The sequence below is a fragment of the Piliocolobus tephrosceles genome, chromosome 19 (genome assembly GCF_002776525.5).
Source record: "Piliocolobus tephrosceles isolate RC106 chromosome 19, ASM277652v3, whole genome shotgun sequence".
NCBI classification, from domain to species: Eukaryota; Metazoa; Chordata; class Mammalia; order Primates; family Cercopithecidae; genus Piliocolobus; species Piliocolobus tephrosceles.
Window position 1 is genome coordinate 11360896 of NC_045452.1, and position 18483 is coordinate 11379378.

Consider the following 18483-nt stretch of genomic DNA (forward strand, 5'->3'; position numbering starts at 1 on the left):
TCCTTTCCTTTTTCCTTTCCTTTTTCCTTTCCTTTTTCCTTTCCTTTCCTTTCCTTGTCTTGCTCTGTTGCCAGACTAGAGTGCAGTGGCACAGTCACTGCTCACTGCACCCTCCGTCTCTCAGGTTCAAGTGATTCTTGTGCCTCCGCCTTTTGAGTAGCTGGGATTACAGGAGCTCCTCACCACGCCCAGCTAATTTTTGTATTTTTAGTAGAGACAAGGTTTCACTATGTTGGCCAGGCTGGTCTTGAACTGACCTCAGGTGATCTTGGCCCCCCAAAGTGCTGGGATTACAGGGGTGAGCCACTGTGCCTGGCCTGTATTTGTTTTTAAAAATTAAAATATGCATACAGTTGCAGTCCGTTTTGTCATCCTCTTAGATCCTATTTTCTTATGCAGAAGTTATTTATCTTTTTAGCTCATGCACTTATATTCTTCTTACAAATATCTACATACATTTTATGTAGTATTGTGTTTCAAATTTATGTGATATTTTAGTACATACTTTCTATAATTTGAAAAATGACATGTCTATATATGTGTATTATTATTATTATTTTTTGAAACAGAATCTTGCTCTGTCACCCAGGATGTAGTGCAGTGGCGCAATCTTGGCTCACTGCAACTTCTGTCTCCCAGGTTCAAGTGATTCTCGAGCCTCAGCCTCTCGAGTAGCTGAGATAATAAGTGTGAGCCACTGCACTTGCCTTACTTCATTAATTTTAATAGCTGTGTAGTATTCATATGAATGAATAGTACACAATTTTAGTCCTTTATTGATAGTTGTTTTCAACAAATATACAAAGGTAAACCTTTTCCTCAAATTGGGTCAAGCTACATATGTTGTTCTAAATTAGCTCTTTTTCTCCCAATAATAATAGTGCACAGGTTTGTTGCATGGGTACATTGCATGAATTTTGGGGTACAATTGACCCCGTCACCCAGGTAGTAAGCATAGCACCCACTAGATAGTTTTAAGTTTTCTGAGACAGGGTAGGTCTCTGTCCCTCAGGCTGGAGTGCAGTGTTACGATCACTGGTCACTGCAATTTTGACCTCTCGGGCTCAGTCCATCCTCCTAGCTCAGCCTCCTGGGTAGCTGAGACTACAGTGGTGCGCCACCATGCCCTGCCAATTTTTGTATTTTTTGTAGAGACTGGGTTTTGCCCTGTTACCTAGGTTGCCTCGAACTCCTGGACTCAAGCGATCCACCCACCTCAGCCTCCCAAAGTGCTGGGATTATAGGTGTGAGCCACCATACCCAGCCCCTAGTAGGTAGTTTTGAACCTCATGCCTTCCCATCCCCTCCTCTCTGTTAGTTCCCTGTATCTGTTTTTCCCATGTTTATGTCCATGTTTACCCATTGTTTAGTTTAGAATGATGATCTCCAGCTGCATCATGTTGCTGCAAAGGGCATGATTTTGTTCTTTTTTATGGCTGCAGCGAACCTTTGGGTAAAGAAAATTTACAAAAATATCTCATACCGTTTTTTTTTTTTTTTTTTTAAAAGAAAGTAAGTAGTAGTAATCCATAGTTCAGATCTACTTTATAAGTGAGTCACTGATAAAGACAGTAGTTACACATTTTATAACATTACCTTGATGGGGCAAATGTTTCTTGTTTTTGTTTTACATGAGTTAATTTGGATGAGACTTTCTTGAATTACTTACATTTATAGCGTTTACCTCCAGTGGGGTTGAGATGAGGAGCCTTCAGTCCAACAAAGTTGTATACATGCATTCATGGAGATGACACTTGGGTTATTGAATCAAGAAACACTCATACTTGTCCACATGTAGATGCTACACATGGAGTTAGTCCTATTCTGGAAATTTTGCTATGTTGCCCATGCTGGTCTTGAACTCCTGAGCCCCAGTGGTCCTCCCACCTTGGCCTCCCAGAGTGCTGGGATTATAGATGTGAGCCCAGCCAGAAATGTAATTTTTACATTGTGCCCAGCCAGAAATGTAATTTTAATTCCATAGTATATAGTATATTTTATTGTGAATAGAGTATATGTTTATTCCTTAAGTAGCAAATTGACTCCTTTAACAGTTTCAATAGTTTTCTAGTTATTTTGTCTTTAGTTTCCCAAATAATGCTGTTGTCTTCAATCACAGTATTGATTAGTTCATCCCATTCTTCATATTCATCATTGTTTTTCGGATATTAAATAATACCACTGTAATAATTAAGAAAGATGGAAAGCCTCACCAATTTGCATGTCATTCTTGTGCAGGGACCAGGCTAATCTTCTCTGTATTGTTCCAATTTTAGTATATTTGCTGCTGAAGCGAGCACTCCATTTCTGTAAAGCTTGAAAAATGGACAAAACTAACAGATGAGAATGGAAATCAGAATAATGGTTATCTTTGGTTGTGAGGATGGGAGATTGTAGGTGTGCTGGTAATGTTCTGTGTCTTGATATGGGTCGTGATTTCGTGGTTGTGTTCAGTTTATGAGAATCATTGAGTAGTAGACTTAGGAAATGTGCACTTCTTTGTATGTATATTATACCTCAGTTAAAAACTTTTACCTCTCACAAAATTTTAAAGAACATAATCTGCTGAGTTTGTCTTCTTTTAGCTTTTGATGTAACTTTTCCACTATTTCTCTTCATATGTGAATACACTTAATGATAAGCCATTTAACCTTTTTATGATGATATAAAACAAACATTCAGAAGAGTGCACAAATCAAATGTATAGCTTAATGAAATTTTAAAATTATTAAATTGGAGGTTTTTGGGGGTGCATTATACCTGTATCTTTGTTAGGAGGGAAGGAGTTGATGGAGGGCTAAAAATTTTGGAGAGGACAAAGTTTTAAGGAATCTCAGAATACCAGAACCTCGCCTTGGCTCTGCCTTCACATTACTGTTTCTTTGGGTAAGTCATTTAACTTATTTAGACCTCACTTTTTTTTATATAAAAGGTATGATACTTAACCTTTCTTTTGCAAACTGAATTAGGTAGGTGCAATTCAGGTAAAATAATAGGAATATAGAGTACTGTTACTAAATAGGTCTTTATTTAGGCCATTGAATTTAGGCCACTTATCTTACAGAGCAGAATTGTGATGTACACAGAGTACACAGCTGGTGATTATTGATATCATTCATTTATTATTAGGTTAGTATTGAGGCTTAGTTAACTATGCAGGCACTACTCTGTGATTTATTATAATACATGTATTAACTCATTTAATAGTCTAGGATTATTCCCAGAGGTAGGTAAAATTATCCCAATTTTGCTGGTGAGACAGTTGAGGCAAAATTAAGTTAAATAACTTGCCTAGCTGGGTTGAGTTCTTGAGCCCGTGCTTAAAAAAAATTTTTTTTTGAGAAAGGGTCTCACTGTCACCCAGGGTGGAGTGAGTGGCATGATCTTGGCTCACTGCAGCCTCTGCCTCCAAGGCTCAAGTCATCCTCCTGCCTCATCCCCCTAAGTAGCTGGGACTACAGGTGTGTGCCACCACACCCGGCTAATTTTTTTGTGTATTTTATAGAGATAGGGTTTCGCCACTGGACTCAAATGAGACACGTCTGCCTTGGCCAAATCCCAAAATGCTGGGATTACAGCTGTGAGCCACTGCGTCCGGCTTAAGCCTGTGCTCTTTTTTTTTTGTTATACTGCCTAGTTGTGTGAAAACACTTGAAGGCTTTTAGGCAAATGTTAAGATTTTATAATAATCTGTTAGAGAGTTTTGAAGTAAAAATTTTGGTATTTAGAACCAAAATTAGGAGAAGAGTCTCATTTGTTTTGACCATCATGATTCTGGAAAAGATTGATGTTAATATTTATTACTTGGGCTTTATTCCCTTAATTTTCTCCTAAAATGACTAGGATATAAGCACTATGTAGTTTTCTTTAAGTATGTGTATATATATATATATATATATATATATATATATATAAATCTTAAAGGATTTTGTGACTAATTTACAAATATTGTTTAATTTTTAGGCAAAATGTTAATGAAAGGGAGTTTTCAGACTTGGAGGCAGATCACACCAAAGTTTAGTGTTCTTTGGTGGTTTAAGCAGCATCTATTTGGTCTTGGTATTAGAGCAGTAATTAAGATTCTATCATATATATGGTTGAAAATTATTTTTATTAAGGTATATTTGAGTATGGTTCTGTGAAGTTGGGAAACACATCTAGTTTTGCAACCACCATGATCAAGATACAGAGTAGTTCCTCAAAAAGTTTCCTCATGACCCTTTCTATAGTCAGCCCATTTGCTCACCTCTAGTCTCTGGCAACCACTGATCTGTTTTTTCTCTGTTATATTGTCTTTTTTTCAGAATTCCATGTAAACAAAATCATGCAGTATTTAGCCTTTTTGTTTTAATTTTTGTTTGTTTAATAGAAATGGGAGGTCTTGTTAGTTATATTGCCTATGCTGGCTGCAAACTCCTGGCCTCAGGGGATCCTCCTGCTTGACTCAGTATGTGGCTTCTTGAGACTGATGTCTTTTACTTAACCTAATGTATTTTGAGAATCATCTATGTTTTTATGTATCAGTAATTACTTTCTGTTGCTTAGTAGCATTCCATTGTATGGATGTACAACAGTTTCTGTATTCATTCCACAGTTCATTTGGGTTGTTTCCAGTTTTCGGTAATTACAAATAAAACTGCCATAAAAGCATTCATGCATACATACATACACATGTGCCCATGTATTTTCTTTATGGTTTAAAAAAATACGGGGTCTAGAACTTTTAAAACTTTATTACAGAACCTGAAAAGGCTGGTGATTTTCACAGAACATTATAAATTGCTTAGGAAACTTCATCCCCAAAAAAGCCCACTCTGGAATGAGAATAATCTGTGTAAATAATCTTATAGTATAAACTGTAAGTCATTCGAATTTTTTTTAATTAAAGAAGTACACACACATACTTGTTTAATGGGTAAATTTAAATATAGAATTCCTTAGTTTATGTTTTTAGTAGCTTTTAAATTGTGAATCATTGACTTTTTTGTTCTTCTAAGTAGTAGAATGGTTATATAATTGGTTACGACAGTTGGTTTTTTTTTTTTTGAGACGGAGTCTCGCTCTGTTGCCCAGGCTGGAGTGCAGTGGCACGATCTCCTGCCTCAGCCTCCTGAGTAGCTGGGACTACAGGTGCCCACCACCATGCCCGGCTAATTTTTTTGTATTTTTAGTACAGATGGGGTTTCACGATATTGGCCAGGCTGATCTTGAACTCCTGACCTTGTGATCCGCCCATCTCGGCCTCCCAAAGTGCTGGAATTTCAGGCGTGAGCCACCGTGCCTGGTCGGTTATGAAAGTTTGTAAGTAAAAAGTATTTGGGAAAAATTTTAGCACTACAGAATTCCTTTTTCTTCTCCTCTCCTCCTCTCTTCTCCCCCAAGATGGCTGGAGGTATTAATATTGATAACCAGAGTTTCATGTGAACAAGACATAAAACTTAGGTTGATTAGCTATGTTAATAAATTATCTTCTTTGTTCCTATGTAGTGAGCTTTCTTTTTGCAGCAATCTGAGGCCAAGAGAAATAGATGAGACCTTTTTACCTTAGAAAAGAGATTGCAGGCTGGATGTAATCCTAGCACTTTGGGAGGCCGAGGAGGGCAGATCACTTGAGGTCAGGAGTTTGAGGCCAGCCTAGGCAACATGGTGAAACCTCGTCTCTACTAAAAACACAAAAATTATCTGGGCGTCATGGCATGCACCTATAATCCTAGCTACTTGGAGGCTGAGGCATGAGAATCACTTGAACCAGGAGGCGGAGGCTGTAGTGAGCCGAGATTGTGCCAGTCCACTCCAGCTTGGGTGACAGAATGAGACTCCATCTCAAAAAAATAAAAATAAATAAAAAAAGTTTGCATGCCATTTTTGCAAGTTCATTTTTTGAGGTTCCAGTTCCAACCCTGAGTCATACTACCGAGGCCATAGGTGGTTTGACATTTCAGAGAATAGTAGAGTGTTTTTGATTTTCTTTTTTTCTTTTTCCGTTCTTTTTTTTTGTTTTGAGACAGGATATTACTGCCACCCAGGCTGGAGTGCAGTGGTACAATCATGGCCCACTGCAGCCTCAACCTCCTGGGCTCAGGTGATCCTCCCAACTTTGCCTCCTGGGTGGTGGGACTATAGGAACATGCCACCACGCCTGGCTAATCTTTGTTTTTTTTGTGGGTGTGTGTGTAGAGATGGGGTTGTGTCATGTTGTCCATCTTGAACTCCTGGGCTCAAGAGATCTGCCTGCCTCAGCCTCCCAGTGTGCTGGGATCACAGGTGTTAGCCACCTTGCCCAACCATTTCTTTTGTGTAGTGTGGAATCTTAGTTTAAGCCCTCAGTATATTATATAATTGAGGTGCTAGGTGTACAGAGGTACTAGAACTACAGAGCTTTTCTCATTAATGTACGTTCCTTCTGATGTTGAATATTTAGAAAACTGAATATTGTGTTTGGAACCAAGGGATATTACACTTGAAATATGGTCATTTGGTGAACAGGTATCTCATTTGTAGGCTATCATTATTTTTGGCTATTTCACATTAAAATACCTGCCTGGAAATACCTGCCCAGTTTTACCAGTAATGGCGATTGCAGGTTAACAGTTCGTCTTCTGTATGTCGCTGTCTGATATGGACAAGACTTGTAGCTCTTTACTTTAACTGAGACAATAATGTTGGTGATCCAAGTCTAGAATTCCAGGATGGGGCTGCCAAAATTAACACCATGGGAGTATGGAGGTAGCAACTATGGGATTAATAATACAAATAGTTTTAATTAGCTTTATCAGTTGCACACTTAATCTTCTTTGCTACCTTGTGAAGTAGGCACGGCAGGCTATATATTGTTACTCCTACTTTACAAGTAAGTAAATTGTGTTTCATAGCTGTCAGGACTTACCTGAGGTTGTCCTGCTAGTGAGTAGCTGAAATAGTACTTGAGTCCAGACATCAAGTTGGATGCTGTTTCCACCATGGCAATTTACTATCGTGAATAAGAGCTCAGGCTTGGGTTTGAATTGTGGTTCTACCACTTACTTCTCTGTGATCTTGGGCAAGTTCTTTAACTTTTCTAAGTCTCAGGTTTAAAATGGGGATAGGCCGGGCGCGGTGGCTCAATCCTGTAATCCCAGCACTTTGGGAGGCCAAGACGGGCGGATCACGAGGTCAGGAGATCGAGACCATCCTGGCTAACCCGGTGAAACTCCGTCTCTACTAAAAATACAAAAAACTAGCCGGGCGAGGTGGCGGGCGCCTGTAGTCCCAGCTACTCGGGAGGCTGAGGCAGGAGAATGGCGTGAACCCGGGAGGTGGAGCTTGCAGTGAGCTGAGATCCGGCCACTGCACTCCAGCCCGGGCGACAGGGCAAGACTCCATCTCAAAAAAAATAAAAATAAAAAAAATAAAAATAAAAAAATAAAATGGGGATAACAATAATACCTCTTAAGGCTCTTGTGAGAATTCAGCAAGTGCTTACAATATATAGATAACCAATAGTAAGCACTCCATATTTGCTAATTGTGGTTGTTGCTACTGTTATTACAGTGATAACACAACAGTTATACATCCTCTTTCACCTAAGGATCTGTGTTAAGAGTTGAAAGACAATACATGTAAGAAGCAAGAATATTCAAAGATGATAGAATAAGTAGCAAGGGGAGTTGATTTTAGCAGGAAGATGGACAACGTTCAGAGAGAGGTGTGTGTGTGTGTGTGTGTTGGTTTTAAACATGGAAGCAGTTAGACAATTAAGTTACAAGTGTGTTAGACAGTTGGAGCTTTAGGACAGGTTGAGTAGGAGGACCAGTGTTGGAGGGAAACTTTTTAATCAACATCACAGATGGCATATGGAAATTTACATTTCTACCAAGATTTAAACATACCAATTTGCTATTCTCTATTATGGTTCTTAGAGCTATTGTTAAATCAGAATGGAGTAAGAAGCTTATCATACATTTTTCATTTTTAGTGGTTATACAGAGGATAATACAGAACGTCAGCATATATCCTACTACTGTATATCCTTGGTGTACTTGGGGGATGGGTTCCAGGACTCCCACATACACCAAAATCTGGGCATACTTAAGTGCCCCAGTTGCCCCTGTGGAACCTGTGCATATGAAAAGCTAGTCCTTGGCTTGCTGTATTTGTAGGTTTTGCATCCTGAGAATACTTTTTCCGTCCACATTTGGTTAAAAGAAATCTGCACATGAGTGGACCTGTGCATTTCAAACCCCTGTTGTTTAAAGGACAACTGTGTAAATAAAAGGACGGTCCCTCTCCTTAAAATTTCATAGTTGATATTTGTATCATAGTTGATATATAGGAGTTGATGCTATGAAAATTTCGTAGTTGATAAAATTTCATAGTTGAGCCCTTTTACCATGTGTGTAAGTCTTAGGACTAGGGAATTCAGAAGTATAAGTTACGGGGTTATATCATTTGGTGCTTGAGTCTTTTCTTTTGGTTAAGGTACTTCCTTGATGTAAGGTAATGTTCTTTCAGGCATTTTATATATAAAATAATTAAAAAAATATATATATATATTTTTTTGAGATGGAGTCTCGCTCTGTCGCCCAGGCTGGAGTGCAGTGGCCGGATCTCAGCTCACTGCAAGCTCTGCCTCCCAGGTTTATGCCATTCTCCTGCCTCAGCCTCCCGAGTAGCTGGGACTACAGGTGCCCGCCGCCTCACCCGGCTAGTTTTTTGTATTTTTTAGTAGAGACGGGGTTTCACCATGTTAGCCAGGATGGTCTCGATCTCCTGACCTCGTGATCCGCCCTTCTCGGCCTCCCAAAGTGCTGGGATTACAGGCTTGAGCCACCGCGCCCGGCCATTTCAGGCATTTTAAATTAAATGAAGTTGTTTGAATTTACTTGTTGGGGAATATCTTGCCTTTAATATAATAGCTGCTGTGTGGAATTATGTATTTCATGTATTCAGTGTTTTTGAACTTGCATCTTTTATTGCTGTATTTTTACAACTTTCCCCCTTTTGGATATTAAAACAATTTTATGGGTTTTTGGTGCATATTTTAAATTTGTGCACTAAACACTTGCAAAAGCATATTTTAAATTATGGCAAGTTTCTTAAACCTGTTAACCTTTTATACATTAGTAGTTATATATTAACTTTTTTCGAAGTTATTATCTATCCTTTTACTTACCAATGTCAAACAAGTTCTGAGCATCTGAAAGTCTAGATTCATCCAGAGCATTTGCTCAGGATGGCATTTTTTTTGTTTTTCTTTTGAGATGAAGTTCTCATTGTGTTTTCGAGGCTGGTCTTTAACTCCTTGGGTCAAGCAGTCCTCCTGTCTCAGCCTCCCAGGTAACCAGCACTAGGTATGTACCACTGTGCCAGGCTTGTTTTCAAAGTTTATAGGAAAAACTTTGGTGTCTTTTCTAAAGAGACCGGTACCACCATACACGAATATATTTATCTCACATTTATCTATCTGTCTGTCTGTCTGTCTGTCTAGCTATCTAAGACCGAGTCTCGCTTTGTTGCCCAGGCTGGAATGCAGTGATGCGATCTTGGCTCACTGCAATCTCCATCTTCCAGTTCAAGCAATTCTCCTGCCTCAGCCTCCCTAGTAGCTGGGATTACAGGCGTGTGCCACCACACCCGGCTAATTTTTTTTATTTTTATTTTTAATAGAGACGGGGTTTCACCATGTTGGCCAGGCTGGTCTCCAACTCCTGACCTCAAGTGATCCGTCTCCCTCGGCCTCCTGAAGTGCTGGGATTATAGGGGTGAACCACCACGCCCGGCCTGTCTCACTTTATATATACCCTGAAATATAATACCCTGAAAGCATTATTACTATGCATTATTTTATTCAGAGCTAGGAGCTTTTTCATTCCTGTACTGTGGAACTACTTGAGTTGCCCTGTATCCACTCCCCCTTTCCCCATTCTCAACATTGTTTCACCTTATAAAATTTAAAATTATAAACCTTATAAAAATTAAAAATTTGGCCGGTGTGGTGGCTCATCCCTGTATCCCAGCACTTTGGGAGACCGAGGCTGATGGATCACTTGAGGCCAGAAGTTCGAGACCAGCCTGGCCAACATGGTGAAACCCTGTCTCTACTAAAAACACAAAAATTAGTCACGGTGGCATGCATCTATAATCCCAGCTACTTGGGAGGCTGAGGCAGGAGAATTGCTTAAACCAGGAGGCAGAGGTTGCAGTGAGCTGAGATAGCACCACTGCACTCCAACCTGGGTGACAGAGTGAGACTTGGTTTCTAAAAAACAGGCAAACAGAAAAACCCAAAGAACTCTCTAAAAATTACAAAATGTTTTATTGATGGGCTCCTCTAAAACCCATTACTAAAGCTGCTTACTGAAGAGTAGATGTTTTACCCCTTCAGTGATAGTTGAAGGATCATCAGAGAATCTTTGGGTATCTCAAGCTTTTACTTAGCTTCAGAGTTCTTATCTGACACAGAAAAGTTGAATTTTCTTTCCTCAAGGGCATAAAACATTTTAAATGTACCCATTTGCATAAAATCTACTCAAAGAAAATTATCAAGTGATTTTATGGGATATTTTTGCATACTTGCACATAAGAGAATCTTTTAACATAGCTACTTAATCTCCTTTGTATTATTCATTCCCTCTCTTACTAAAAACAAGTGAATGGCTCGCTTGGATGTGTATCTGTATCTTTTTTTTTGATACACATTTTGAAGGAGTCTTTTGAAATGCAGTGTTTTGGCCAGCATTCCAGCTCTACAGGAATATGGTTTCATGATAAAGCCAACAAAGAGCACACTGGCAGCAGTCCAGCAGCTGACTCTCCAAGGAGTAACGATAGACACTTTGAAAGGAGTGACCTAGCTCGGGATCTCACATTTCAAAGCTTCATGCTATGATTACATTGGTAAAAGGCAGCCAAGAAATCTAGATGAGATCTCGCTTGTACCTCCTAAGAGTAATGGTATATAGGTGGGAAGGACTTCCATAGTCAGATGCAAGTAAGATTTTTTTTTCCTAGCAACCTTGTAAAACCCAGGGGTGGGGAACAAGTTGAGGATTCAGAATGGGAGTAACCATGGTGGAAGCTTTCCTTCTACGAACCTGGATGAGAACAGCCTTATAGTGACTGAGGGTTAACTGAAGAAGCTCAATGCTGTATCAGTTTTCTAGAGCTAAGGGAATATACATAGTTTAGTAGTAAGCACAAGTATCATGTTCACATCAGGCACTGTAGCTACTGCTTCCTACTAGAACAGACCAGAAGAAACCAAAGCAAGACTAGAATCAGTTCAGTTTTGAGGAATAGACCCTTTGCTTGCTAGCATTGTACACTTCAGGAGTAAAAATAGAATGAAAGTGGATTTGCTTCAGTACTGTGAAATAGATAGTAACTCTTGATTGTTTTAGTGGGTTAGTGATTGCAGCTCTGTTTCTACATTGAATTTCATGGCTATATGTTGTTCTAGGTGGCAAATTAATCTTCTTTCATCAGTACCACAGATTAATTGTTGGCCCTTTGCGGAAATAGCAGGAATATGCCCTTTTCATTTTGTTGAAGGTTATCTCAGAGATAAAAATTTACATAATCTGAAAATATTTTTCAGGGATAAGACTAAGTGACTGTATATACCGCAGTGATAGATTGACCCACTTTGATTATTGTAGAACTTTCTGTTTCTCAGTAAAAAGTGCTAAACATGATACATTTATGAAGGATTGCTTTTAGCTATTTGCTGTATTCTTTAAAGCATATTTAGGAATGAAAAGTTAGTTTCCAAAGTGCTATCATTTATTTAATACAGTTTTCTCCAGAATGTGCTTCCCAAAAGTTAAGAGTACTTTTATTTATTTAAGAAATATGTTAATTTTTCTTTTCTGTTCTTTCTTTTTTTTTTTTTGAGACAAGTTCTCACTCTGTTACCCAGGCTGGAGTGCAATGGCACAGTCATGGCTTACTGCAGCCTCGACCTTCCAGGCTCCCACGACCCTCCCAGACTCAAGCCATCCTCCCAGTTTAGCCTCTACCATGCTCAGTTGATTTTTTATTTATTATAGAGACTGTGTATTACCATATTGCCCAGATTGGTCTCAAACTCCTGGGCTTACTGTGCCCGGACCACAAGAAATATGTTACTTTTTTTGAGATTTTTATATAGTTTGAGAACACAGATTATTTACCCTGCTTCCCCAACCCCCAGTGGTATAGACCTGGTTTCATTGCACTGAGAGAAAAAAATTAGTTTCTTAATTTATGTTGCTTTTCTGCCTTTTTGAGATTGAGTGCTTTGACTTTTCTCTTGTTTTCATATTTGCTGTATATGTGTTGTTCCTACATAATTTCTTATATGGTTTAAACTTGCATCTGTAAATTATTTATTAGCTAGCTTTATGACTTGGGCAAGTTACCTTATCTCTCTGCTCCTTAGTTTCCGTCTTTATAAGATGAGGATAATAATATTACCCACTTTGTAGAGTTGTTATAAGATTAATGACTAATAAATGGTGAAGCACTTTGAAGAGTGCTCTATACATGTTGGCTGTTAAAATTATAAGCAAGGACCTGGACTTCTCCCTTCCATTATTTGTAGCTCTTCATTTTTATAATTGTTTCATAAATAGTATGTGTCTCAGCATGTAACAGAACTTTGTTTTAAGGAATAATAAATATCACCTTGTATGTAATTCTTTATTATAAATATAAATTTGCTTCTTATTAAAAACAGAGTATCATTTTCTTGCCTCAGATTGAGGTTGAAAGAAATTAGTAGAAAGTGGGCCCTTTTCTGTGTTTTATAGGTACCCACACACCACTGAATGTAGGTCATCGTTTAAATTCTGAGTGTACATCCAAATCTAGTGCAGTTATGTAGAACAAAACAGTTTGTATGGAACTAGAAGTGTTACTAGAAAGGTAAACACTGTAGTTGGTAGCAAACTGATGAGTTAAAGTGATGGATCAGCAAAGATTTGGGGGTTGCTGGTTTTTATTTCACTCAGTTGTTTCAGAGTGATTACTCCTGAAATAGAGTAATTTAGAATATAGATGTGTTAAGAAATTTCATTTTCCTTTCCACTTAAACGTCTTGCGAAAGGAAGCATTTCTTTAGCGATAGTTAGCTATGTGAGTGCTACGTGAATTTTAGTCATTACTGTGGCGACTATATGATAACCAAAAGTAGGAGTCTCACACTTTAGTTTCAGATTTGTGCTGTTACTGAGTAAATTTTTAAAATGAGATTGCCCTCTTCCTTGCTAAACTGCCATGTATATAAGCCCATTAAATTGACTTTTATGCCTCTTTTCCTTTTTTTTTTAACCTATGTATATGTTAAGGCTTTTTTTTTTCTTTTTTATATTTACCCCAGCCTAAGCAAGACCTCAACTCTCCACGGAAATCTTTAGTACAAGGCAAAAAGATCTATTCATTATGAAGAGAAACCAGAGCATGTGTGACAGGACTTTCTGTACTTGTAAGTTAGTGAGTTAGTGGTTCAGTGTCAGGGGTTAGATTTTCTTTTCTTTTTTTTTTTTTTTTTTGAGACGGAGTCTCGCTCTGTCGCCCAGGCTGGAGTGCAGTGGCCGGATCTCAGCTCACTGCAAGCTCCGCCTCCCGGGTTCACGCCATTCTCCTGCCTCAGCCTCCCAAGTAGCTGGGACTACAGGCGCCCGCCACCTCGCCCGGCTAGTTTTTTGTACTTTTTTAGTAGAGACGAGGTTTCACCGTGTTAGCCAGGATGGTCTCGATCTCCTGACCTCATGATCCGCCCGTCTTGGCCTCCCAAAGTGCTGGGATTACAGGCTTGAGCCACTGCGCCCGGCCAGATTTTCTTAACTTTTACATTTAGTAGGATTATTGATAATTCCTAAATTGTATCCTTAAATCATATTTTCTGGACGTTCGGGATCTGCTTCCAACACTTAATTATACTAGTAAAAGGAATAGAACATTCACTGGATTTCTCATGAGATAGAAATGGATCCCATGGCACTGTGCCTTTGAGGCCCTGGTCCTGAAGTTTTTTTTCCTTGTTTCTAGGCATCATCTCATTATCCTGTGAGCCATCAAATTCTGATTTTTGGGCTGGGTGTGGTGGCTCACACCTATAATCACAGCACTTTGGGAGGCTGAGGCAAGACAATTGCTTGAGCTCAGGAGTTGGAGACCAACCTGGGCAACGTAGGGAGATTTGACTCTACAAAAAATAAAAAAGATTAGCCAGGTGTGGTAGCACACACATCCCAGATACTTGGGATGCTGACATGGGAGGATCCCTTGAGTCTGGAAGGTCAAGGTTGCAGTGAGCCATGATCACGATACTGCACTCTAGCCTGGGTGACAGAGTGAGACTGTGTCTCCAAAAAAAAAATTTTTTTTAAAAAAAAATTTTGTATAAATTAGCTTGAATTGAGTTTTTTTTTTTTTTTTAACTTACAACTGAGAATTTTGACCAGTATATTTAATGTTAGTCTGACCATTTCTCCAGTGCACTTTGTACGTATTTAAAAATAGTTTGGACTTTAATCTCAGGGTAAACATTAATATACATAGGTACACTCAGCTTATATATGAGATAATATTCAGAATCAGTGGAGTGAAAATAGTAAAGTATCTTCCATTTTTTCAGTGGCTTAGAGGGAAAAGTGTTTAATGGGTATAGAATAAATCAGTATTCCTTTCCCATTATTTATGCTTATACAGTGTAGACGTTTCCCTTAAAGAACTTGTCACCATAATAAGTACAATAGCAAAGATATAAAGTCAGTACTTTCACTGATTAGGCATAAATATCCTCTTTGTTGTTTTATTACAAAGTAGCTGTTATAACCATATAAAAGGGTCAGAAAGAGGGGGGAGAAAAACTCGGTGAGAAGTCAGACAAGAGGAAATGAAGACTTGAGTTATGTATAGTAAGCATTAGTGAACTTGTAGTAATTGCTTTAGGTTCCATGGATTGCCTACTTGTGGATTAAATGTTAGACTTCTGCAAAATGAATTGATGATAGAGATGAAGAAAAGTCTTAATTTGTTTTCTTTATGCTAAAGTTAAAGTTGATGTGGTTAATTAGTTGTTAAGAGCAGTTTTCCAGTCTTTTTATTATGTTTATGACTGAAGAAATAAATGATGAAGTCTTGCTTTGTCACCCAGGCTGGGGTGTAGTGGCATGATCATAGCTCACTGCCACCTCAAACTCTTGAGCTCAAAGGATCCTCCTGCCTCATCCTCGCAAGTAGCTGTGATTATAGGTGTGTGCCACCATGCCTGGCTAATTTTAAAATTTTTAGCTGAGGTGGGTTCCTGCTATGTTGCCCAGGCTGTTGTAGAACTCAAGCAGTCCTCCTGTGTCAGCCTTCCAAAGTACTAGGAGGATTGCAGGCATGAGCCACGAAGCCTGGCCTTGTCTTGCTTTTTAATAAGCTGTTGTCATGATGTTGTCTTTAAAAATCCAGTTCTTCTTTACCACCCCAATTGCTTGGAGGTAACGCATTCAGTGAGAATGAAAGATGAGTACCTAAAAGTTTCAGAATTGGAAGCCTTTGTTGAGTAGGATCAATGTGTAGGAGCTGCAGGGAATACGGACTTTTAAATATTCCAGTCCCAAAATAAACTTGACTATTGGCCAAGACTGTGGTAAGCTACGTATTTGAGATGTCTGTGCTACATCATCCAACTCTTGGCCTGAGCTGTTTTAGCTGGCTTGCCTATGTAAATTGAAACTTCCTTTAATACTTAACTGTAAGTTAAACATAGTTCTGGAGCTCCTTCGAAAGGGTCTTAGTTGGCCAGCCACAGTGGCTCACACCTGTAATCCCAGCATTCTGGGAAGCCGAGGTGAGAGAATCACTTGAGGCCTGGAGTTTGAGACCAGCCTGGGCAACATAGGAGACCCCTGTGTCTACAAAATAATAATAATAACAATAATTATTCAGCTGTGGCGGTGCTCACCTGTAGTCCCAGCTACTCAGGAAGCTGAGGTGGGAGAGTTGCTTGAGCCCAGGACATCAAGACAGCAATGAGCCATGATTGTACCACTGCACTCTAGCCTGGGTAACAGCGAGACCCCCATCTCAAAACAAACAAAAACAAAGGGTCTTAGTTATACAGATCTTCTTAATCATCCCTAAAGCATACGTTCCAACTTTATATTTACAGTAAAGTGATCTATATCCCAGAACATGTTTCCACTGGTTACTAATTTGGGGCAAGTCATTAACTTCTTTTTTTTTTTTTTTTTTGAGACGGAGTCTCGCTCTGTGGTCTGGGCTGGAGTGCAGTGGCCGGATCTCAGTTCACTACAGGCTCCGCCTCCCGGGTTTATGCCATTCTCCTGCCTCAGCCTCCCCAGAAGCTGGGACTACAGACGCCCGCCACCTCGCCCGGCTAGTTTTTTTTGTATTTTTTAGTAGAGACAGGGTTTCACCATGTTAGCCAGGATGGTCTCGATCTCCTGACTGCGTGATCCGCCCGTCTCGGCCTCCCAAAGTGCTGGGATTACAGGCTTGAGCCACTGCGCCTGACCGAGTCGTTAACTTCTTAGAGCCCTTCTGTAACTAAGAGGGAAAATACTTGTCTTAACCAGAGCACATATGTATACCTTTGACTTTTTTGCTGCCACATGGTTAAAAAATCAGCCTTAGAGAAGTATAATTTGCACAAATTTTACCTTTTTTTACAGGATGTACTATTTTGTGCCTGTCCTCTTTCATTTTAGCATAATGCTTTGAGAGTCATCCATATTGTTAAAATTAGTAGTTATTTCATTTAATTGCTAAGTAGTAGTCCATTGTATGGATATTCCACAATTCCTTTATTTACTAGTTAATGGATATTGGGTTTTTTTTTTTTTTTTTTTCCCCAGGTTTTGGGTTTATTTATGTATTTGAGATGGAGTCTTGCTCTGTTGCCCAGGCTGGAGTGCGGTGGTGAGATCTCTGCTAACTGCAACCTCCGCCTCCTGGGTTAAAGCTATTCTCCTGCCTCAGCGGGCTGAGTAGCTGGGACTACAGCTGCGTGCCACCACACCTGGCTAATTTTTTATATTTTTAGTAGAGATGGGGTTTCACAGTGTTAGCCGGGTTGGTCTCGATCTCTTGAGCTCGTGATCCGCCCGCCTCAGCCTCCCAAAGTGCTGGGATTACAGGCATGGGCTACCACACCCTGCCCAGTTTTTGGCTATTATGAATAAAGCTCCTCTGAATATTTGCAACATAGACCTTTGTATGGACATATATTTTCATTTCTCTTGGTTAAAAATCCAGGAGTAGAAATTGCAGGATTGTAGGGTAAGTGTGTTTATAGTTTTTAAAGTAATGGCCTATATTGCATTCCCACTGGCAATGCATGAGAATTCCAGGGCTCCAAATCCTTGTTGATGTTTGGTATTGTCAGTCTTACTAACTTAAGTCGTTCTAGTGGGTCTGTAGTGATAAATCATCATGGTTTGAGTTTGTAATTTCCAGATGACTAATGATGATTATCTTTTCATGTGCTTATTTGCCATTTATATAACTTTGGTGAAGTGTTCAAATCTTTCGCTCATTAAAAAAATTAGGTTGTTTTTTGTTTATTGTGAGTTCATAAAGTATTCTGAATATGAGTCCTTTATAACAGGTTTTGCAAATTACATGTTTTGCAAATATGTTCTTGTAATTTGTTGCTTGCCTTTTCATTCTTAATAGTATAGTGTCTTTCAGAGAGCAGAAACTTAATTTTTATGTCGTCAAAGTTATTTTTTTTTTCTTTTTGAGTTAATGACCTTTATAGCCTATCTAAGGAATTGTCTCTAAACCTAAGGTCACTAATATTTTCTTAAATTTTATTCTGGAAGTTTATAGCTTTGTTTGACATTTAGGTAAGTGAAACACTTCAAACTGAATACTGAGAGAGGTAAGTGTAGGCTTGTCTTTTTGTATGTACTGTGAATATCTGAGTTTTCCTCTGAGTAGTGCTTCAGTTGCAGCTCACAAAATGAGATATTGTGTACTACTATTCAGTTTGAATATTTTCTAATTTCTCTTTTAATGTCTTTTTTGGCCTATGAATTATAAAAGTATGATGTTTAACTTCCTGTATATATTTTATTGTTACTAATTTAATTGCATTGTGGTCAGAGAACGTACTGTATAGGATTTCAGTCTTTTTCAGGATTTCAGAATTTGAGATTTGTTTTGTCGTAAGGCATATGGTCTATTGTGGTGAATGTTTTGTGTCTTTGAAAAGACAAATACTTGGTTCTACCAGTTTTGCCTCACATATTTTGAAGTTCTTTTTTAGGTACATACATATTTAGGATTGTTATGTCTTCTCAGTAAATTCATTCTTTTATGACTTGTCCCACTTTATTTTGATAATATTTGCCATCCCCTAGGCTACTTTAACATGAATATAACTCTTGTAGCTTTATTACTACAGTATTTGCATATTTTTTTCCCATCCTTTTACTTTCAGTCTGTGTATATATTTGCAGTGCATTTCTTGTAATTAGCACATAGTTAGGTCTTGCTTTTTTATTT

The 18483-nt window shown here is 38.8% G+C and overlaps 1 protein-coding gene and 1 non-coding gene across 6 annotated transcripts in view; one reads left to right on the top strand and one right to left on the bottom strand.

Annotated features, from left to right (window-relative positions):
• The window catches only part of MTMR3 (myotubularin related protein 3), a 147747-nt gene that overhangs the window by 14658 nt on the left and 114606 nt on the right, over positions 1-18483 (top strand). The window lies entirely within an intron of this gene.
• Positions 2194-2296, bottom strand: LOC111525401. Its single transcript, XR_002726084.1, has one exon. It is a non-coding gene; the product is annotated as a U6 spliceosomal RNA (small nuclear RNA).